Source organism: Mustela nivalis, assembly GCF_964662115.1.
Source record: "Mustela nivalis genome assembly, chromosome: 10".
Taxonomy (NCBI): domain Eukaryota; kingdom Metazoa; phylum Chordata; class Mammalia; order Carnivora; family Mustelidae; genus Mustela; species Mustela nivalis.
The window spans coordinates 66,733,971-66,757,668 of record NC_139029.1 but is presented as its reverse complement, the minus strand read 5'-3'; positions in this window follow the sequence as shown (position 1 = coordinate 66,757,668).

Sequence of the window (23,698 nt, the reverse complement as noted above, 5' to 3'; positions counted from 1 at the left end):
CTCCAGGCTGCTGCCTGTTCTGTCATGTGGAGGTGAAGGTGAACCAGAGTGCGCCATAACTCCCAGCCCGGATGACTCTGACGGCTGTTGACTTCTTTGCTAAATAAGTAGTTAAAACTGCACAAGGATATTAATGGTGCTTGTTACTCTAAAATTTAAAGGGATAATATAGTGATTAAGGGCTATCATTATCACAGAGTCTCACAGCTTTAGTTAAAGGTCTCTTCAGAGACTTTCCTGGAGTGGGGGAAATCAACGTTCTGCTGGTTGATACGATCTTCAAATCCTTACGCCATTACAGCAAGAAAGTGGAAATCTTAAATTAGCAATTTGCATTAGAAAATAATTTCCTGTAGTCCCTCCTCCTTCTTGGAACCATCATTATAAGCAACCCTTCATATTGTAAACATGGCTATTTGAATTATGTTTTATTAAACACAAGCTTTCCAATCCTTTGAATCAGTATGTTGGCTTGAGAGAAGGCTTTGCCTCACTATTTGGAGTGTGGACACGTTTGTGCTTGTCTCTTTTTATTGCTTTGGGGATTTTCCCAATATAAATCCTCTTGGAACTCAACTCTCCAGCTTTGTACAGATGTACTGTAACTGACTCTTTGTTTATGATCCTATATCCAGTTTTGTTTTGTTGTTTTTTTTAATGGGAGTAGACAGATTAGATGCACTTCTAAGGACCTATTGTGCATTGTGAGCACTGTGTACTTAATTGCAAAAAGGAAAGAAAAAAAAAAAAAACAGCAACAACCCAGCTGCTTAATTTATGGATATCAACAACAGGGCCAGCAATTTCTATATGGAAAGTGGAACTGCCATCATTCATAAAGCTGGCAAGAGTTTCTTCTGAATTTCAGATTGAACAAGAATCTCTTTGTTTTTCTCCAATTACTTTTTCAAACAACTAAACTGAGTGCTCATGGAAGGTGTTTGTTTTCCTAAGTGAAGTCCTCTATTTCACCAGTGAACAGGTGCAACAGAGGGAGTGGCTTTTAAAGCATTACAAATTTCCCCAAAGTCCACAAGTATGCCTTCTGCTTAATCTAGATGCTCTACTTTTTAAGGATCAATAAAGTTGAGCCTCTGTAACCTATCTTGGTCTATTCCTTGACATTATTCATAAAATGAACAATTACAATGGTAATTTTTCAGAATCAGCTAAGCCTGGAAATAAATATACTACTTCTCTAATGTATTACCTCATACAATTTTGACTCATTTCCTTCTGTACTTGGCCCAGAGCCATCAGTCTAGGGATTCCTCATTGCCCTCCAACTAAAACAGAGGTTATGTGTTGAGGATGGCAAGGACAAGGCCAGTGCCAACAGCTCTCTTCTTGGCCTGGCCTTATTCTTCTCTAGGCTTTCTGACCTTTTCTTTGGCAGAATGCACCCTTTCCCACCTAACAGTAAATGTCTTAGGGGATGGACCAGTGATACAAGAGAGCTCAAAATCATCTCTATCTTGATGTGCTACATAATGTACTACTTTACAAGAATGTGATGACACTTTCTTATGAAGCTGTCCTTGGACTCTCAAGACTTTGGAATCTTCTTGAAATAAGACTGTGTGAAATAATAAGTAATTGCTGTTTTAGCAATTAAATTCTCTTGGATGGGATCCAAAAAGGATTTGCTTTAATTACGGAAGTATTTTCAGAGGCAAATAGTCTTAAAGTGGAGTTTCAATGTATTGTGAACAGATGATCTTTAGCATGAAACCATGTCAGAAGAGTAAGTCATGAGAAGCACCTGTTCAGCAGTAAGCAAAAGGAGTCAGGAAAGAAAACACATGCACATGGAAATGTTGTTCTTAAAAGTAAAAATGTCAATGCACAATGATCCATTAAGCAGACGAATTCCAACCTAAATTATTCCAGCAGAGCTTCTAAAATTCCCAAATGCAATAGATTTTTGGTTACTAATAACTGAGTTTGGATTCCTGCCCACAAATTAAAGATAACATGCTCCCGTATCCCATTACTAATTCCTTTAACAAGGTTTCCTCTGAATAATTTTCACTTTTTAACCCTTTTGGTTACGGAAACTCCATTTAACAGAGTAGCTTCATAGGAGCCACCTCAATCTTATTTCTGTCCAAGCATTGGGATGCAGCTATTTAACAAGATGTCCCAATTGTTATTGTCATGTATTATAGAAAAGAGCCAGTTTTGCATAGCCACATTGAAATCTGTGAAGAAAGAACAATCTATTTCTGTATACAGAAAGATGCATATAAAATGACAACTTCAGTAAGCCTGACGATTCACAGACCTGTACCCCTAGGGCAAATAATACATTATATGTTAAAAAAATAATTTTTTAAAAATGACAACTTCACTGTATATCCAGAAACCCTCTTGAACAGGAGACATTTATTTTTTTTCACTCCATTAGAGAAGCCAGAACCTAAAGTAGAGACATGAACCAAGGGCACCAACTTGTATTAAATATATTATACGTATTTGGTTTCTTTAACTATTCACAGAATGGGCTCCTAGTTGGAATGCTCCTATATACGTAATTAAAACAAACAAACAAAAAAACTTGCCACTGGGCTAGGAGTTGTGGGTCTTATTCTAGTTTTATCACTAGCTAGTTTTAGAAGCAAAGGCAAGATACAGCTTCTTAGGTGATTTATTCATTTCCTCATGCGCAATATAATAATTATGATTGGCTTACATCCTTCACAGGATTGGTATAAAGATTAAATGATGCCATACGCAGAAAGTTACTTTAATAAAAGCACCATCCAAATACATAAGACTGTTATATATGCTCCCCCCAAAAAAAATCTGGTTGTTAGACCATCAACCCAATATTCATGAGATTTAAACTGGAAACATATACTAGCATATTGAAATGCAGCATTTTTATGACCTTAACAAGAAGCTAATGGGCATTATATGGTGATGGATGGTAGCTACAGTTTCAGTGAGCATAATATATAAACTTTTCAAATCACAATGCTGTACCCCTGAAACTAATGTACCAATTGTATGTCAACAACACTTCAATTAAAAGAAAAGAGAGAGAGGCTAATGGGAAGCCTCTTCTGGTTTTAACATTTGTTCATTCAACAAACCTTTACTCAATGCTCATCATTTCTCAATTATTTTGTTAGCTGCCAGTTACCAAGTGATGAATAAGTCATATGTAAACTTTTCTGCATGGAGCTTGGAGTCTAATGGGGGGCTAGATATTAAGCAGATAATCACATGACTAATTAGACCATTAAAATCATGACAAATGTTATGAAAGAAGAGTACATTTTGAGAACGTAAAACAAAGCCTAAGCTCTATTTCAGGGTTTGGTGAAGTTCTGAAAGGAAATGACATGAGCTGAGACCTAAAGGACAAGTAGGAGCTACCCAGACACATGCAACAGGTAAGACAGCAGTCAGAAAGCAGAACAGATGAGAGCCTGAGACACAGCATATAAGGGGCAGAAAGGAGCTGGGGGTGACATTAAAAATGTAGGAAAAGGTAAGATCCCACAGGAGTATAGATATCAAGGATATGGAATAGATATCCCTATTCTATAAGGATAGTATTAAAATCTTTAACACAGAAAGCAATCCAGACTGCAAATATAAACTCATGATTTCTTTTTATCTGAGTATAAAATTAAAAATATGTTCTTGCAACAAAATTAAAAATATGTTATTTAATATTAGACCCTTTCACCCTGTATCAGTGACGTTTACACCATGCTCTCTGGAGGCCTAGCTTTCTCCAGAGTTGCCTCAGCAGGAATCTGAGGTGGGCTAGGTACAGGAAGAAAGGCTGGGAGGAGGGTTACAGGCCAACAGCATCACATCGTTCCATCCACAAACCAACCTGCCACCAAGACAGAGCAGGCACATTCTTAGTTTATATATTGGCTTCTATATAAGAATCATTGTAAGAAGGATTGTGAAGTCAGGAAAGGCCGGAAGACTAGAAGAGAGAAAGAGAAAGAGTTCCCATCTTCTATGAGTGACAAGGCTATTTATTTATGGCCTTCATCCACATTTTCTTCTCCCCCCGCCACAGAGCTGTGTTTTGTTTTCTGAGAGCTTATCGCTGTTTTCTCTGCTGACTTCTTGTACACGGATCATCATATTAAATCAGATCATTTGTCTTAAAATGGGGCCTACCTCACTAGTCCACAAGGCCTCAGGAAATCTGTGACGCCTCAGGAGGCAGGCTTCTGAGTACTCTCTTTATGGAAGGGAGGGCCTTCTTTTTCCACTGGGCAGCACTAATCTGCCTTGACTGTGGTGGTACATCCTCAGGCTCTCCTTTCTGAGGTTTTAAAACCTTTTTATTGCAGCTTCCAGGGCTTTGTTCAGGATGGTTGATGGTGTTCTGAGATCTGAGGAGAGAGGAATAACAACCATAATACACACCGTACATTGGGGAAATCTGGATGCTGAGCTCTGTCTTCAGACAAGAAACAGTGTGAGTGCCTGCCCACTGGCTCACAGGAAGTAGGAAGGACACAGCCTTGCCTTCCCTCACCCACCTCATGTTCTGTCCCTCAGCTTAGCTGAATGAAGGCTAACCTTGATACAAACTGGATGTGGGCTCGGTAAACAAGGTAATAAAAGAAGGTAAAGTAAAAGTTCATTCCCAGAGGAGTCAATCCCAAAATCTCCAGAGAGCCAGTGTTGCTGATCCATTTGTTATTTTCTATCTATTTTTCTTGTTCCTGGTGGAATGCCACCTTTCGACATTTCCCTCCCCAGTCCAGCAAGCTGGCAATTCTATGCCAAATCAGGCATCCATGAAGCTGCTAAATGTTACCATATATTTTGTAAATAAATGTCTTTCAAAATTAATTTTCCTAGTTTTAACTTGCTAAAGGAGGGAAGCATAGACAGAAGGTCGTGTGTATGCCTAACTTGGAGAAATCCCCACATGGAACTTGGAAGCCATTTCAGGATTACCTGGTTCTGACTAAAACAGTCCAGGAATAGCTAAAAAGCCTAACCTGCATGCTATTGTTTTAATACCTCAATAGACAACATGGCCTCCTTCACTCAAGTAGAGAGAAGCATGCTCAACAAATATAGTACATGCTCACTGACATTTTCCAGCCTCTCTTGAAGGTACATTGGCTCCTCAGGAAATCAGGCTGGGAGCTGAAGAGATGCCATGGTCTGATGCACTTAGGACTAGTTGTGAGTCCCTACAATCTCTCTTCTGCTCCCTGAGCAACCAGGAAACTGGTTAGCATGCTGAGATGCTGCATGGATGAGGCTTTCCTGCTGTAACCACCTGAAGTGACTTCTTGAAAGGGCCCCTTTCCTATGGTACCCAATAGGATTTCACCAAGGCTACCTTCCTATAATACAACCCATGAAACTAACAAGTCAAATCTTCATTTAAACCTCCTGACCCTTCAAGTTCACCATCCATTCACTGCAATGTTTCTCTATATTGTCACCTTCGTGTCATGTGACTGACTTCAATCCTGCTTCCTCAGGATGACCAGTGAGTAGTCTGAGAATATCACGCCAACAATTTCTTCTTAGTAATCATCCTTTTATCTCCCTGGAACATTTGGCATTCAGCATTGAAAGCCAACCTTGTTTTTCTCTAAATTCTCAATTCCCTGTTTTTGTGTATATGTGATTCTATTATACCAATTAACCAACAAGTGTCTGCTGAGCAACTATGTACCCTAAAATTGTCTGTATCACTTGGGCTCTGTTCCCTCCATACTTTCCCATTGAGTTATCTTAGCTCTATCCATAGATTCCCTAAGCTTTGGTTTCCTAATTGATAAAATAGGAATGACAACATTCTCCCTTTCAGTTTCTATGAAGGTTAAATGAGAGTGTTTATAAAGGAACCTGTGGCAAAATACAAACCATGGGAATTGTGGAGTCAATCTCCTTTACCGCTGCTGTTGTGAAGTGACAGCTAACTATTCAAACTACTGTCTGCAGTCCTCATCTTTCCAGCAATTTCTGGTCTTCCTTCTTAATTTCTAAGGGACACTTCAAATAGAACATTCACATTCACCTCAAATTCTAACAACTGAGCTGACAATTCTCCACACCACTCCCATCACAACCATCCACCCCCCAAAAGTTTCTATTTTTTTCCAGTGGTCCTAGTACTAACCCAGTCATCATGGCTTGAAGCTGAAGAGTAAGCTTCACTCATTGAAATCTCCTGCTGATCTCTTCATTCTATTCAACTTAGTCAAACAGAAACTGAGCCAGAACACTACAATTGGCAACACTGATATCAAGCAGACACAACCCCTGCCTTAGGTTGGAGAAGTATAGAATAGATTTGTCAAAAGAACAAGATGAGTGAAATCTGAGGGTTTGGCAGAAGAGGCCTGTATGTTACTGCAACATGAAGTTGCAAAGAGATAATGATAGACTCTCAAAAAACTGGAGGTTATTAATAAGATGGAAGAGAAATTTTAGTGGAATTAGGGATCAAAGGAACTGGGGAGGCTAATAAGTTGTCTTGTTGTTGCCAATGAGTGGGTTCATAGAATGGAAGAGTCATGGGTACTGACAAAGGCCAGTTGTGGCCATGGGAGAAGACTGTTAAAAGGCAAAGTGTTTTGTTTTGTTTTGTTTTGTTTTGTTTTGTTTTGTTTTGTTTTTTAAATACTGAAATTAGTTGTCAGGTGCATTATCTGTGGTGGGGGTAGGGAAAGAACTGTAAGAATATGTCAACTTCCTCAGTAAGAAGATATGCTCACAGGAGGCAAACCAAAAGAAACGCTAAACTCTAGGAAACAAACTAAGGGTTGCTGGAGGGGGCGTGGGTGGGGGGAAGTGATAATTGGGTAATAGGCATAAAGGATTACTTGATGTCATGAGTGCTGGGTGTTACATGCAACTGATGAATCATTAAATTCTACCCCGAAACTAATAATGCAGTATATGCTATTTAAATTGAATTTAAATAAAGAATTAAAAAGAAGAAGAAGAGGAAGATGTGGTGACCAGAACACAGCAGATGATAATCAGAAGCTCATTCAGACAGCGTGAGCCTCAGGTTATTTTGGGTAAAGTTGGCTTAGTGTGAAAGAGGCAATGGGAGAGCTAGGAGAATGCCGTCTGTGGAAAAGCTCCAGATTTGCACCTTTTTGTAATGGAACCTCGCCATCCACATTACTAATGTGGGGTAGAATTAAAAATTGGATGGGTTTCTGAAGTAAATGAGACACCTCACTTTTTTAAAGTTTCTCATATAGGAGGATTTCAACAGAGATTTCAAAGGCGCATTAAAGAATTTTCTAGCAAATTTGTGAGCTGTTAAAATTATTTACCTTAAATAAATCTCGAGAGTCTTCTTCGGTTCTAACTTACACAGGTCACTAACCAAGACTAACAAAGACCACCTACAAAGAAAGCTAAAAATTTTATCGGCTGCATCTTAGTCGTGTGGATGGCATCCAAAGATTTCTAGTCCCCAGATTTCATAGGATTGTGAATTTATATAAACCACTAACATTCTGAGGTTAGTGGTGCAAAGAATAAACAGAAAGCTGAACGGATAATTCAAGCTGTGTAGCAATTTGGAAAAAGTAGTTCTATCTCAGATTAATAAAATGGAAATTTGCTTCTAGAACTATGTTGCTTCCTGCTACTGCCAAATCTCTTTTGCATTTGTATGATCAAAAACTCATAATCCTATTGAATGCACACAAAATTGGATAATAAAGTTCTCCAAGTGTTATTGTTAGTATCTGCTCACCAATACCAACACAGAGGGAAAGCTGCATGCACAGAGGATGTTACAATACTATAAACTTCTGAATATTTTTAATATTTTATTTTCAGTGTTCAAAAGATATGTCCAAATTAAGAATTGAAAAGTCATTTGATCACACAGAACAGTCATATCTATCACATAAAATAGTAATGTGATTAGCTATTGACTGTATGGGAAAAATAGAATTGTTACAATTTGCATTTTTTGCATCAAGAACTGAAGAGAAGTTTGGCTACAAAACCAATAGTTGTTCTGAAATGGCTTATTTTTTTCTTTTTTTCCACAGTATTATGTTTAGGCTGTGAAGTAAGGTTTTATCATATACTAATACCATAAAAGGGGAATCTGTGCAGGTGGATGAGAATGCGTTAGGGGGAGGGACAGAAGGCTGATGATGGTGATTAACAGAAATTGATAATACAATATTGATTTTCATTTCCTTTCTCATCCCAACATTGCCATCAGACAGACCACACAAACACCCGTAAGATAGCAAAAGTTAGGCACATAAACTCTTTCATTGAATCCAAACACAACATATTAGAAGAAATTCTAGGGCAAATGTTTCCTTTGGAACATTAAATTGGTACAATACCAAGTGCATTCTTTTATGAACCTTTAAAACAATATGACTCACAGAAATTCTGTGAAGTAGGATGCAAGTAGGGAGAGAGAATCCTAATTTCAGCTTTATCTGAATTTCAAAATCATTTGAGTAGGAGGGGGGTAAACTTATCTCTTACAAAGGGAATATAGTACTTTAAAAACGAAAGGACAAGTTTCCTTTCATTCAGTTTTGTTTTGTATCTGGAATTATAACAGAGGAGGGGGGTAAACTTATCTCTTACAAAGGGAATATAGTACTTTAAAAACGAAAGGACAAGTTTCCTTTCATTCAGTTTTGTTTTGTATCTGGAATTATAACAGAAATTGAGAAGTTCCTAGATTTAATGGACTATACCTACTCCGTGGAGGTCATGCTGGTATTGAATAGTGCAGGAAGAGGAAGGGTGAGGTGGGATGTGCGGAATGGCATTCTGTTATGCATCCCCTGTTCAACATTACTGAATTATTTATGTGCCAGTTGTTTGCCACATGTTTATCATATAGATTATGCATATACCTTTTAGACAATGAAGAAAAACAGATATAATTTCTTTTTCATCTCACTCTGGAGACAAAAGAAGATTTGGAATCATTAAAGACACGTAGCTGTGTTCCAGAATAGTTTAGGTGATGTTCAACCAAAGAAGCCTGCATGTGTGATGTTGGCATTGACACTCTTCTGTGCCATTCTTCCTTTAGTGTCTCTTAACTATTAATTTTATTCTGTCCAGAAATCACTGCCATTTTGCTTTACCAAAGACACAGTATTCAGCATCCAGATGACTTCTTTCCTCTAATTCCAGCAGAGAAAAAAGAAAGCTTTGTGTTTAAGAAAATGTAGCCCACAAAATTGAAGTTTACAAAGGAAAAAGCTGAAAGATTCCCTTAAAAAATTTTTTTTCAGCCTGAAGTAGTCACCATAGATAGAGTAGAAAGGAGAAAACGACTAGGCGGTGTGAGAGAGAAAGTGGAAAAGAATAGAGAGAAACCTAGAATGATATAATATCCTACAGTATTAAATTTTTAATCTCTTACCGGAGCAAGCAATTCCTCTCTGTCGGACAGTGTCACCCTAATGCAACCTCCCAATATCCTGATGACTTTGCGTGACCCACAGAGCTTCTCTTGGTTATGTATAGTTTTCTAGAAATCTGGGTCCATGGTGAGAAATCACTACACTAAGTTTTTCTTGTTGTTAAGCAAAGGCTAAGTAATTAATTTCTTGATATTTGTTTCCTTCCCCACAGGTTTACGCTCTGTTCCTTTTCTCTTTTTCGAAAAAATTATGGCTCCTAACACATGTGCTGGAGAAAGTCATCAATAAAATGTGTTTTATGAAGACTGAAAATAATACCTATCAGTTTTACATGAGTTAAGGTAAAGGCAAGCCTCAACGATGAAATAATCTTGACATTTATTCAAAAAGTTTCCAAAATTTTCCATGTTTCTCACATAGGAAATTTCTGGGGTCGGGGGAGAAGAATATTAGAGATTAGCAAAAGATAGACTTCGAACACTATTTAAAGGATTAAAGTTATGAAAACTCTTCACTCGTATTCAAAAACCCCACTGGTTTTAAGGGAGTTTCCTTATACAACTGGGGCTGGGGAGCTAATACGCAAGAGCCCGGGAGACAGTGATGAAATAATACTTTATATGCTCCAGTGCGCATGCAAGCATTTGGCTGAGGATATGTATGCTTTCCTGACATCAGAGTATGACATTCCATAGACCTACCATACGGCTCCATTATGCAGAAGGATCCACTAGAGAACTCCTGTTATGAAGCAAAGCTGAGATATCGGCCTCTTTTATGCAGGCAATATTCCATTTTAAAATGTTTTCCAATCTGGCTCGGAATAACCCCCTCTGTGAACCAAATGTGTTCGCTACCAAATATTCTCCATGGTTTCCCTCCAAGGACCAAGACAGCCTCCAGGTGTTAGTAATGACCTAATCATACAAAAGCTAGCATATTTATCTACTCGTACTCCAAGAAAATGTGGTTATGCTTCCTTCTTAGTCTACTTTGCTTCGACAGCCTTCATACATCTGCTGATTATATATTTGTAAATCTCTCCTTTTATCTCCCCAACAGATGCACGCTGTGATGAGAAATGCCGAAGCACACATTAGAAGCAATGATGGTTATCAGCCTAGCAGAGGCTGATGGGCTTCCTCGGATCTCGCCATGGAACCAATGGAATGCCAGAAAATGATTGGCTGGGGAGCTCTTCCACATTGTCAGGAGCATTGGAAAAAAGGCTGCAAGACAATGATGAGAGAAAACCTGGAGAACGGCAAATGCTTCACTGAAGCAATCTGTTATGTGCCTCCTTGCAGAGTGGGACGCCTGGCCTGAGATCAGAGGAGAAGCAAGAGGGTGGGGAGGAAGCAAGCCAAGGAAATAGAAGCTGAGGAGGGCAGGGCAGAGAGCAACGATTTGCAGCATGTTCCGTAACCGCACTCATATTTCCGGCTTCTCCTGAGTTTAATCCAACTTCCGTGCTACTGAAAATACATTATTTCCCTTATGCATTAGTAGAAAAGAGACCCAAAATGAGTATGAAAGATGGAAAGAGATGGGGGGTGAGGGGGACAAAAACAAAGGGAAGCAGGAGCCTAATTCCTGTTTCTCCTTCTTTTGTCAGACTAAGTAAAACCTTGAAAATCATCAGCCGATATTGACTGATTCTCATCATTTTGAAAGTGGCTATTCCAACCTTTTAGAGAAGGGCCTGGTCCTTGTGCCAGTTATTGGCCAAGGTATGACATGCACTAATAGCACTTCAGGGACAATGGCCTTTCGATGACCATCAGGTACCAGTGCCTCTAAATTGGCCAATTTCGTGTGTCAGGAGGCCAGAAGACATACAATCACATAAGAAAAACACTTTAATCCAGTCATTATAAGGTAGGAGCCAAACAGAGTAGCTGAGGTGTTTATGGGTATTGCTGTAATTTCAGCCTAGGTTCATTCAGTCAAGAAGATTGTTTCCAGTCTACTAGAAAACACTTCCAATAAGCTTGAATTACAACCTCAATATCTTTTTTTTTTTTTTCCAGGTTAACATGTGAAATAAAGAGATTTCTTCTGTCATACTTACTTTTACTGCCTCCAAACCAATGAATATCTTCCCTCTAGAACAAAATACTATTGTTTCATTTTAATCTCCTATCAGACTGGTAGTAACCAAATTGGTTTTGAATTTTCCCTTTTCATTTACTTTTCTGCAATTGATTACTGCCCTTAAAAAGATGAGAAGATAAATTTCAGCTGCTATCTTCTACGGTGGTTCTCATTCATTAGTTGTTTTTCTTTTCTTCCTTTTTTCCCTCCAATCTTTTCCTTGCCTGTTACATCAGCCACAGCTCTCACTGCAAGTTCACATAATTCCTGTTGTGTGTCTTTGCGACATCTAATTTGTTATGATGTATTATGCATGCAAATGTAATTGCAGAGGAGGAGTTAAGCAGAATGACAGCTTAAAGAGGCATATTTTTTTGACTCTGTCACTCCCAGAAAACAGCATAAAGAGATCTGGGACAACTAAATGTCGTGATGCAACCATTAGAATGTCAGGATATCAAATTAAACAATAGAACTGTCCTACTGAACCTGCTTCATCTGTCATAGGCAATGAGAGCCCCAAACAGAGAAGAAAGCTATATGAAGTCAAGGCAGTTATTTGTCCTAAAATCTGCCTCTAATTCTTACATGTGTAAAACAAAATGAAAATTGTGCTTTCAGCACAACACTTTTGGTGAGAAATGTACAAACATACTTTGTCACACTATATAATTACTTATTTTTGGAACACTTAGTTTGTGAAAAATCATATTAACAAAAACAATAACCTGAAAGCTAACTGAATAAATCTTAATAGCACCAACCATAGTCTTAAAACTTGAGGGATCTTACATTGATCCTGTGTCTGAAGAAGACTACAGTGATATGGGAAATAACTTACTTCTTATAATCAAGTATCAAAGAACGCGGCATACCCATTAAAAGTTAAGAGGACTTTTTTAAACACTTTATTTATTTATTCATGAGAGACAGAGTGAGGCAGAGGGAGAAGCAGGCTCCCCTCTGAGCAGGGAACCCGATGCAGGACTCTATCCCAGGACCCCGGGACTATGACCTGAGCCAAAGGCAGATGCTTAACCATCTGAGCCACCCAGGCACCTGAGGATATGTTTCTTAAACTACAATGCTAAAAAATTAATTTCAAAATTATTAGTTTAAGTTGTTAATATGAACTGTAAAATATGATCTCAAACGGATTCATTTTATATGGAACACATTTCAGGCAATAAATTTTAATTTCAAAAAAAAAAAATCACTGACCTGTTGTTTACATGGTAAAAAGTGAAACAGAGACTTCTTGAACAGGTTCTTAATCGGGATCATCTTCCCATGCAAACCAGACTCTCCTTTTTTCAGATCCACCATTGCATATGCCCATTATTTCTGGAGACCCAGACAGGTTTGGAAGATATTCACAGAAAGGGCTTTATATAGACCAAAAGTCCATAGTTGGGTAGTAGCCTCTCTACTTGAGCAAGAATAAAGCTAGGAAATGGGACACTTGACAACAAGTATTTCTCTACACCAGCTAATTCCATTGTCCTGAAAATTCATTCTTTATCCAGTCATGTTTTAGACAGTCATGGAAAGTAGAGGATGAAGAAAAAACAGGAGTACAGGAGAATATGGCACTGAGAACAGAAATTTAGCAAGAGTAGCAAAGCAGAAACTCAGGCCTGAACTGGGGCTTAGCAGAATTCTGAGAAGCTGGGATTCAGATGGGTGACTGGTTTCTTATTTCTTTTTCTCTTTTTTTGAAATGTATGTATCTATCTTTCTTCCTATCTATCTATCTATCTCTATTTTAGGCCAAGGAGTAAGTCTTGTTTTCATTATTAAGCTTAAAGCCAGACTGACATTATTCAACATCTTTATACTGGAGAAAACACAAATCTTGGGGAAGATCCAGACAAGCGTTGACATGGCACTACTCTTCACTATTCAGGTCCCTGCTTAACCTGAAACAGAGTCTCCCTCTTCATCACCCTGGAATACAAGATGGGATACGAGATGAATGAATGAACGAATATAAGATGGAAACGAACTCACACAGTGACCTGTACTTTCAACATATTTGCTGCTGTAATAACAATGAAGAAATCCACCTGGGGCTTCCACTTATTTGCTACACGAACTCTCAGAAACCCATTTTCAACTTTTTTTTGTTCTTATTTATGGAATAAGTGCTACCCAAATACACCATAATTAAAGGGAGATTGACTTTGCAACTTGAGACAAGTTCCAGTAATGCTGGAACTTATTGTGTAGCTCAGATCAGCTTTTAAAAAAGGGCAGTTCAGACGATGAATGGGTGCTAGGTGACCCTTACCAGCACATCCAGGAAGCGATGGAATACTAAACTGCACTAGACTGGAAGAGGGTAAGAGAACACAGTCTCCTGAATGGCTTGGGATCTAAAGCAGTGGACATTTCCTTGCAGGAAAACACCACTGTGCCAGCTAGTCTTCTGGTTATCTAACAACCTTGTTTCTTTGACCTGAATTAAAGCAGGTCTTAGCACCAAAATCTAAATGACAAACATAGCTGTTTAAGCCTTACAGATAACGATGGTTCTCAGGAGCAAGATGGCTCCTCAGAATGCATCACTGCAAGAAAAAGCAGCCTGGCAGGGTTATAAAAATGTCTTTATTTTCTTTGGTTGCTTTCTCAGTAGCCCTACTACTCGGATTCCGCGATGTTCATAGCGGCCCCTCTTAACCTTTGTGGCCCTCCTGCTAGTGAATTACTGTATTACTCTCATGGGAAGAAGAAACGGCTAGAAAGACTAAGACCTAATAACATGTCAGAGGTAGTATCCAAAAATTTCTCTGCAATGATTTCAGTTCCTCCATATCCTAGCCTACACCTACCTTCTGGTTTTCCCTGCTACCCACTCTAAACTTCAGTAACGACCAACTGATGACTACACACTGAATGGACTATGGTATGTAATAGCTTCACTACTTTATGTATGCTGTTTCCTCTGTGGGACACTAACACCCCTTCACCCATCCTTTCTCTTGGCCAGATCACTTCCAAGATACTTTCCCTGACTCTCCACTAAAAGAGCCCATTGGGGATTTGCTTGCTGCAGGTGACTCTGTTAAATCCTCTGCCACACTACCTTAAAACTGTTGACTCACCCCTCCTGCACTCAGACAACTCTCAGAGGGCCCCAGTTCTCGTCATTATACCAGATTCTTCTAAGTCCAAATCATGAGTCTCAGGATAGAGGGAGAAGGGAAAATAGTAATTTAGAAAGAATCCAGCTACAACTACTTTCGGACAGGGAGAAAAGTAAAGGCAAAACAGTTTTAAAAAATCTGTCCCAAGGGTGCCTGAGAGGCTCAGTGGATTAAGCCTCTGCCTTCAGCTCAGGTCATGATCTCTGGCTCCTGGGATCAAGCCCCACATCAGGGCCTCTGCTCAGCAGGGAGCCTGCTTCTCTCTCTCTCTCTCTCTGCCAGCCTCTCTGCCTACTGTGATCTCTTTCTATCAAATAAATAAATAAAATCTTTTTTAAAAAATCTGTCCCATAAGTGCACAAATAAGTGATATTTAAAAGCCACAGTTTTAGGCTACCACTGGTGCTGCGGTCCGAAGAGGGATGCACTGGATCTCGGAGGCAGGACTGAGGAAGCAAGAGACCCGCCACTTGGGCACTCTCTGCCTGAGTGTAGATGAACCAAGGGGAATCAAACTGAGCAGTTAAAAAAATAAAATAAAATAAAAAAGTAAAGTAAAATAAAATTAAACCACAATTTTATCAGTGGTGAAGAAACCTGCATTTTTTTTTTAATTTCAAAGTTACAATTTTATTTATTTATTTATTTATTTATTTATTTTAAAGATTTTTATTTATTTGAAATACACATCACAAGTAGGCAGAGAGTCGGGCAGAGAGAGAGAGGAGGAGGAGGAAGCAGGCTCCCTGCTGAGCAGAGAGCCCAATGTAAGGCTCTATCCCAGGCCCCTGGGATCATGACCTGAGCCGAAGGCAGAGGCTTTAACCACTGAGCCACCCAGGAGCCCCCAAAGTTACAATTTTAAATCACACTGCCTAATGTTACTGTGAAGTCCAAGAAATATAATCCTCCGTAAGTGCATTGATGGCTTCTGATATTTAACACATATTTTAGTTAGAACAGTTCTGCCACTGATATCAGCAGGGGAACAAAATCTCTTTCCTTTAATAAATGGTAGTTGGACATCCATTTGAACAGTGTGAACCACCAGCCACCTTTAAGAATATTCATCACCTGCCTTGTTAGACTTAGATGCCATCCTATGCTGGGAGGCAAACTGGTGAACTCTGTGACTTCTCTAAGTCCTTCTTAGCCCTCTGATTTTAGTTCTTTGATTTTCTATTTATGATCTTCCAGGACAGAGAAATGGAGTTGATTTATTCACATTAAGCCCATTGATATATTTTGAATAAGGTGTAGAGGAGGGTTTTGAATGACTCCTCACTCATGCGAAGGTCTGTGACCTGTGAACTGCCTCAAGGCTCTCTCTTCAACCTCTCTCTGGGGTATTCTCAACCTTTTCAAGATCTTTCTTAACCCCTCCACTTTTTGGATGAAGATTTTATTTTCAGTATTTATGGAATTAGTCTATTCATTACCAAACATGTGCCTACTTCACTAATTAGTAGGTATGTCCAATAAATAAGCAAATAAAGCAGTAAGGACAGAGTTTCATCAAGAATATCTCAATGCTCATTGAACATCTGTGATCTCAGTGTGTGAAGTACATAGCCCCCAGGTAACACTACCCTCTGAACTGAGTTAGCTCATATTTTTTTTCCTAGCCCATCTGTACTTGTCAAGTAAAAGCTTGATTCAAAAATGTGCTGTAAGGAAGGGCTTTTCTACATGTTAGAGTAGTTATTTCACATCTCCCACTCTAAACCAGACTCCCAACTGCCCACATACATTCCTTTCTTATTCCTCAAGGAAACAGCAATTCTTCTATGATTGCAGTAATTTCTCTAGAAAGGCTATTTCTCGCAATTTGAGAAAAGCACCCCCTTTTTCCCTCTTCTGGGATGTGTGTACTTCAGGGCCGTGGTTATGCTACATGAAAGGGGGACTGAGTGCCCTGTGGAGGTGCTATCACATCTTCTGAATCTACCCAGAAAAGGCACGCCATGGTAGCGTTTCTAACAACCATCAGTTAGTTGAATAGCAGAACCAAATGGCTTTATCGCATCTGTACTCATGCGGTCAAGTTTGTTTTAGTAAATCCTGTGGAGAAAGAGAGCCACTTAGGTTTCTTTGAAAATAACACCCACAAATTGAAATGAAATATCCCAATTCATGAAAATAATCCTTTTACAAGATGATTTTGTACAAATTAAAAGTATTTTGTTTTGTAACTTGTTTTTGAAAACATAATTTGGAATTGTATAATGGAATTTTGATCAAAAGTGTGAATAAGTTTTCTGCAAGGAACTTATATGAAGCCTTATATGCACTCTATTTCAATAGTAATTATTTCTCTCAATCACAGTGTTTTATGATTCTTATTCTTAAAAATAATAGAGAAAGCTACTGTGTGACAGTATAGTTGTGAGACATGTGTATTGACAAAACTTCTGAAAGTTACTTTTAGTTTTTTCATAAAGAAATACTAATTGAAACAAATAAATGCATATTCTTTTTTGTTGTTCCTGTATTCCAAAAAGACAATGGAAAAAATGAGTCCAAGAAAGTTAAAAAGCATTTATTAAATATCTATTGTGATTCTGGCGCCAGAGTATATGTAGAAAAACAGCTCAAAAAAAAAAAAAAAAAAAGAAAAGAAAAGAAAAAAGAAAAAAAGAATTGTGTAGGAAAAGACATTGCTATGCTAAGGGTCACCTTTATTACCTCCACTAATGCTGGTTAAAAAAAAAATTAGCAACGTATATTAGCTATTATAATATGGATGCTGTAGCAAACCAACTGCCAAATTTCAAGGCTTAACCCAATAAAATTTAACTCATGGCTCACATTACAGTCTAATTCCACTGTCTCTGGTGAGCATGCAGCTTTCTAAATTTTAATTTACAGATAAAGGCAATTTTATATTGTGGCTCTGTCTTCTTATAGAGTCCTGGAAGGGTCATCAAGGAAAGGCAAGAAAGATCACACACAAGGGACGTTGAAGGATCAGGTCTGAAAGTTGTGCCTATCATTTCTGCCTACATTCTTTTAGCTAGAATTAGGTTGCAGGGTATATCTAACTGCAAAAGGACAGGGAATGTAATACAGCTGTGTGTCCAGAAGATGAGGAAGAGGATCTGATGAGCAGCTAGCCACAAGAAGACTTCGTAAAAAGAACAGTAGGTAGAAACTGAAAGTCAGAGTTTTAGATTTTGTGGTACTTCATTGTAGTATATGATGCAGGGTAAATTTTTACAGTTTTGGGCCATAATTTTTGCATAAATGAAGTTAGGTGTGAGATTCCGATCCTGCATCAGTAAAGTGTTAAGAACAAATTTATGGAAGCATTGTCACATTAGAAGGAAATTAAAATACAGTTGTTGCAAACTGGAAAGTGTTACAATAAATCTGTATAAAACATACTTTCTCAACAGCTTTATTGAGATATAACTGACATACAGTGCACATATTTGATGGAATCACCTTAAGTTTTCACAAACATACAAAACCAGCTCATCAAAATTAACATATCCTATGCTCTTATGCTCCCAAAAGTTTTCTCTTGCTACTCCATGCTGCATTTCTAGGCAACCACTAATCTATTTTGGCCACTTTAGTCTGCCTTTTCCAGAATTTTATACAAACAGAAACAAACTCTTTTTTTTTTTTTGACTGATTTCTTTCATTTATCATCATTGATTTGAGCTTTCTATGCTCTCATTGTTGTGTATATCAATGGTTGCGTGTATCAGTGGTTCACTACTTTTGACTGTTGAATAGTCCAGTGTCTGGATATAACACAATTTGCTTATCCATTTATCTGTTGGTAGATATATGGATTATTTCCAGGTTTTTGCTATTACAAATAAAGCAGCTATGAACATTTGTATACAAATGTTTCTGCAGGTATATGTTTTCCTTTTGCTTGAATAAATGCCTAAAAGTGGAAAAGCTGGATCATATTGTCCTCAGGTTCTGTTTTCTACTTTTTCTGCCTTCTCTTGGGTTAACTGATCAGTTTTTCTGATTCCTTTATATCTCTTCTGTTGAATTATGATTTGTATCTTTTTTAACCATTTTGATGGTTGCCATAGGGTTTTCCAAGGTACATTTTCAAACTATCTGACTCAATATATCACTTAAGCTGTAATGTTAGGATTTATAAAACTATATCCCCAATCTCTCCCTCATGTCCTTTGCACCACTGTCATATTTTTAAAATATATACACTAGAGCACACATGGCACCATTATTATTTCTGACTTAACAATCAGTGTCTTTTAGAGATACTAAGCTGTAAGAAAAACACAAATTTCATTTTATCTTTATTTATTCATTTTTCAATATGCCTCATTTTTTCTAATTGATATCATAATACTGTCTGAAAAACCTCCTTATAAACAAAAAACAAACAAAAACAAAAAACCCTGCCTCCTTTAAAACATTAATGCAGAGTAGGTCTACTAGAAATGAATTACCTCCATTTTTGTATGTATGAGAAAGTATTTCTCCTCCATGTATAGAGGGTATCTTTGCTGGGCATAGAATGCTGGGTTAACAGGTTTTTGTTCTTCTTCTATCAGCATTCTAGAGATTTTACACACTTGTCTTCTTCCTTCCATGGTTTCTGATGAGAAGTTTGCTGTAAATATTATTTCATTCTACCATACATAATGTATCTTTTTCCCTCTGGGTGCCTTCAAGATTATCTTTTGTGTTTCATTTACGGTGTCTTAAACAGAAAATTTCTGGATGTGTTTTTTTGATATTTATCCTACTTCATGTTGCCTTATCTTCTCAGACTAGTTTGCATGTAGGTCACTAATTTTGCAAAACTTTTAGCGTTTACTTCTTCAAATAGTTATACTACCTTACTTCTCCTTCTGGAATTCCAATTATGGCATTGTTGTTGTTCTTCACCACCACTACCCACCCTCAAAGGTTAAGGCTTTTGATCAGAAAGAGAAATAGGAAAAATAGTTGCGCGCCTAGTTTTGGCAATGGCTGTCCTTCCCTTCCCCCAAAGAGAACCATAAGAAGACCTATTTCAGGACTCTTGCTATCCTTCTCAGTGCCTTGTGGGGTTAAGGCTTTACTTGTAAGTGTGTAAGCATATTATTAGTATCTGAAGTCCCAGGACCTTTTTGCTCTGATGCCAACCTTCATTCCATCTTTAGCAATTTATTAAAAATTTTTAGATATCTTCTTACCATCTTTTAAGCAGCCAATGGTGCCTGCTCCTGGTAAGCAAAGGCTTGGATCCTATTTCTCTTTGTAGTTGTCTTACTATCCCCAATAATTCCCATTGCAATTCTCTGGTAAATTCAAAAAACATCATTAATTTACAGTTTGCATTTTCTTGTTGCATGTTTCATGTTCCTATTATCTCCAGATTTCTCCATCTCTAAGCTGAAATAAAAGATGACCTGGTTACAAAATTCTTCCTTGGCAGGTTTTTTTTTTTTTTTCCACATTAGTATTCTTAGTTTATGAATCCTCTCATGAAAAACCTACACAATCCCCACAGATAAAGTCATGGCAGCACCTTTACTTCTCCTCTTGTCCAATCTCTAATTCACTTCTTTTTCTCAGCAACAGTGGCTTTTGCAGTCTCCCTGCCTTTCTTTACTCTGTTCTGCATTCCTCTTGCTGTTGTTTTTTAAAGTCTTTTTCTTCTCATACAGGCTATGTCTTACAAGTCTATGTTGAGTTCATTTTTCTTTGCATACTCCAAGGAATCATAAACCATGCCAAAGCCAGTTGTCTTGCCAATATGGGTTCTGAATCCAAATACAAATATGACATCTGGTGCAGTCTTGTACATTTTGGCTAGTTTTCCCCTGAATTTCTGTCTTATGTGCTATTGCCTTTCCAGGGTGAAGGACATTAATCAGTGACCATCTGAAGCAGTCAATTGGTTACGAACTTCCTGGTCTAAATAGTGAGTCTACCTGAAGTTGTCTCCCAACTTCTGATGATCTAGTTTCATTGTTATTGTTTTCTTTAGAGTCTTTTCCATGTCTTTTCATTTTCCATAGCTCCTACAGATAGATCTGAAAGTTCACTAATCATTTCTTCTGCAATGTCTAGTCTACAATTAATCCTATCCAGTGTATTTTTCATCTTAGACATTAGAGTTCTCATCTCCAGAAGTTTGATTTTGGTCTTTTCCTTATCTTCCATATCTCTGTATAACATTTTCTATTTTCCTCTGGCTTTTTGAATACATGGAGTATAGTTATAATAATTGTTTTAAAGTCCTTGTCTGCTAATTCTAACCTGCGCTTCAGAGCTGGGCTGCTTTTCATTGATTAATTTTTCTCCTCTTTATATATTTAATTTTCCTGCGTCCTTTTGTGACTGGTAATTTCTTGATTATATGCCAGAATATAAGTCATAACTTTTGGGGTGCTGGATATTTTTATATACCTCTAAAATTCTTGATCTTTGTTCTGGGATCCAGTTAAGTCACTTGGAAACAGTTTGATCCTTTTGGATCCTGCTCTTAATATTTGTTAAGTTGAAGTAAAACAGTAGTCGATGTCTCATTTTTCCCCTCTACTGAGGCAAGACCCTTTTGAGTATTTACCCAATTCTCTGAATTAGATGATTTTCCAGTCTGGCTGGGAAATAAGCAATATTCTTGGCCTAGGGTGAGCTCTGACTACTGTTGCTTTTAATGCTATCAGCTAGTTCTTCCCTTGGCCTCCAGTAGTTTTCTCACACATATTTGCTGAGCGGTACTTTCCTAATTACTCCAGGAGGACTCCCTACAGATACCTACAATTATTTTTCATTTGGTTGGTTCGTGGGTTTTTGCGTACCTCAGTCTCCCAAGACTCTCAGCTCCTTTCCTCCCAAATCAAAAAGTCTGCCAGGCATTGTCTGGGTTTCCCTTCCATGCACTGCAGCCTGAAAATCCTCTTATACCAATAAGCTGGGACAATTATAAGACTCACCTTATATGTTACCTGACTCTTAAGAATCATTGCCCTTCATTCTCTAATGTTCAAGTTCTTGAAAAAATTAATACATTTTGTCTACTTTTTCAGCTTTCTAGACTGGGGAGGACAAATCTGATGTCCTATTACTCCATCTTGATTGAAAACATCTTGATCTTAAAACATATCTGAATACACAAAATATGTGGAATCTCTACAGAATGTATAACTTCTTCATTAGAAACAACCACAGCATAATGTGCTCCTGGTGAGATAATGATATGGTGTAGTTTTAGCATTTATATTAGATAGTTGATTTTTTTTTTCTTCTACCCAGCATTCCATTCCACTTTTCCTATGATTACACCAAAATTTCTTTGGAGATTCCACCTTTCTGACTAGTCTATGTGGATTATTTGGGGTTCTATTCCCAGTTTAAATAATTGAAAAATAGTATTTCAGTATATTTTACATTTGTGTTCATGTCATTAGCAAGGTTAAGCAAATCTTCATATGCTAAAGAATCATTTGTATTTCATTTTCAATGAACTGTCAGTTCATAGTCTGCGTCCATTTTTTCTTTTGGGTCATTTGATTTTTCTTAACAATTTCTGTAAGCATTCTCTATAGCTGAAAGATTGATCCCTTTATCTCATATACTGTTGCACTGACCAATTGTTTGCCCACTGAGTTTTACCTTTGCTTAAGGCTTTTTTTTTTTTTTCACTTTGCAGATGATCTTCATTTTATATAGTAAATCTTTTCTGACTTCTATATTTTCAATCATAGTTAGACCTTTCAAACTCCTAGGATAATTTTTCAATGTCTCATTTTAGCATTTTTATTGTTTTTTTTTAACATGACTTCTTACAAATTAGTTTCCAACATTTATTAACAATTTTCCCCAAATATTCCAGTCATGGTGGATTGGTTTTGAATTCTTCCAGTGATGACTGGCTCACATCATTTATTATAATTATTCGCTTTCTTAATATTTTTATATTATAGTGTTTTATGTATGTCATGGTCCCAAACTAAATTATGAGCTTGTGATAAACAAATCACAGTTTTTCTTCCTTCATGAACACGAAGTCCTAGTTCAATGCTAAACACAGAATATAACTTGAGAAAGAATAGTTCTTGGTACCAAAGTGGAGAGGAAGGTATTATGTTTCCCATCTTATTAATTCCCCAGCATTTTTTAAGTGGTATGTTTCTAATGACTGCTCAATTAGTATTTTTAGAAAACCGGATTGTAAGTATAATAATTAAACTAAAGATGGGATTTCTTTGTGCTAAAATAATTTGACAAATCTAATAGCACATAGGGTATATATGATACATATGAAATGATAAATATATAATTTATAATAACAATATTCCTGCTATAATTCAATGGACTTTATATGGTTTAATTTCAACTTCAAATGACTTTCACAGTGACTTTTCCTATGATTATTTTCTGATTTCTTCAAGTTATACATGATCTCATTTGAGGCCTATGGCTTAAAAAATCATTTTCATCATATTTCCTAAACTCCTGAATTTTCTAAATATTATATATCTTAGACAAGTTAAATAAATTTCCTGAACCCATTTCCTTACTTATAAATGGGAATAGTAAGATCTTTGTCAAAATTCAAGAATTAGGATAAAAAGAAAAAGAAGAAAAAAGGAAAGAAATGGGGGGCCTAAACTTAAATGCCTAGTACAGATCCTGGGAATAGTCAGTATTTATAAAATGGTATTATCATCGTTATGAGTATCGCCATCATCTTTATTCCCATTGTTTATTTTAGTTCTTTTTTTAACCTCTTTCACATGTGTGATACCTTTCATCTTTTCTATCTTTTCTACTTTTTTCTATTTTCCTGTTGTTTTTCTTTAATATGCTCACCTGCTCCAGTCTTGCTTTAACTTCACTCTTCTACTCTGAGTACACTTCTGCACTTCATCAGACATCTTGAACTACTCGTAAACACTTAGGGCTTTACTCAAATGCCCAGTTTTAACTTATTTTTTTTTTATCTGTATTAGGTAGGCATTATCTAAAAGATGTTCAACAAATGTAGGCACCCAGCATGGGCACTGAGTCCCCATTTCCCAGAGGCAAGAGGTATAATCCTCGTCTCCTACTCCACCATGCACCCCTTCTCTCCCACTTTCCCCTTCT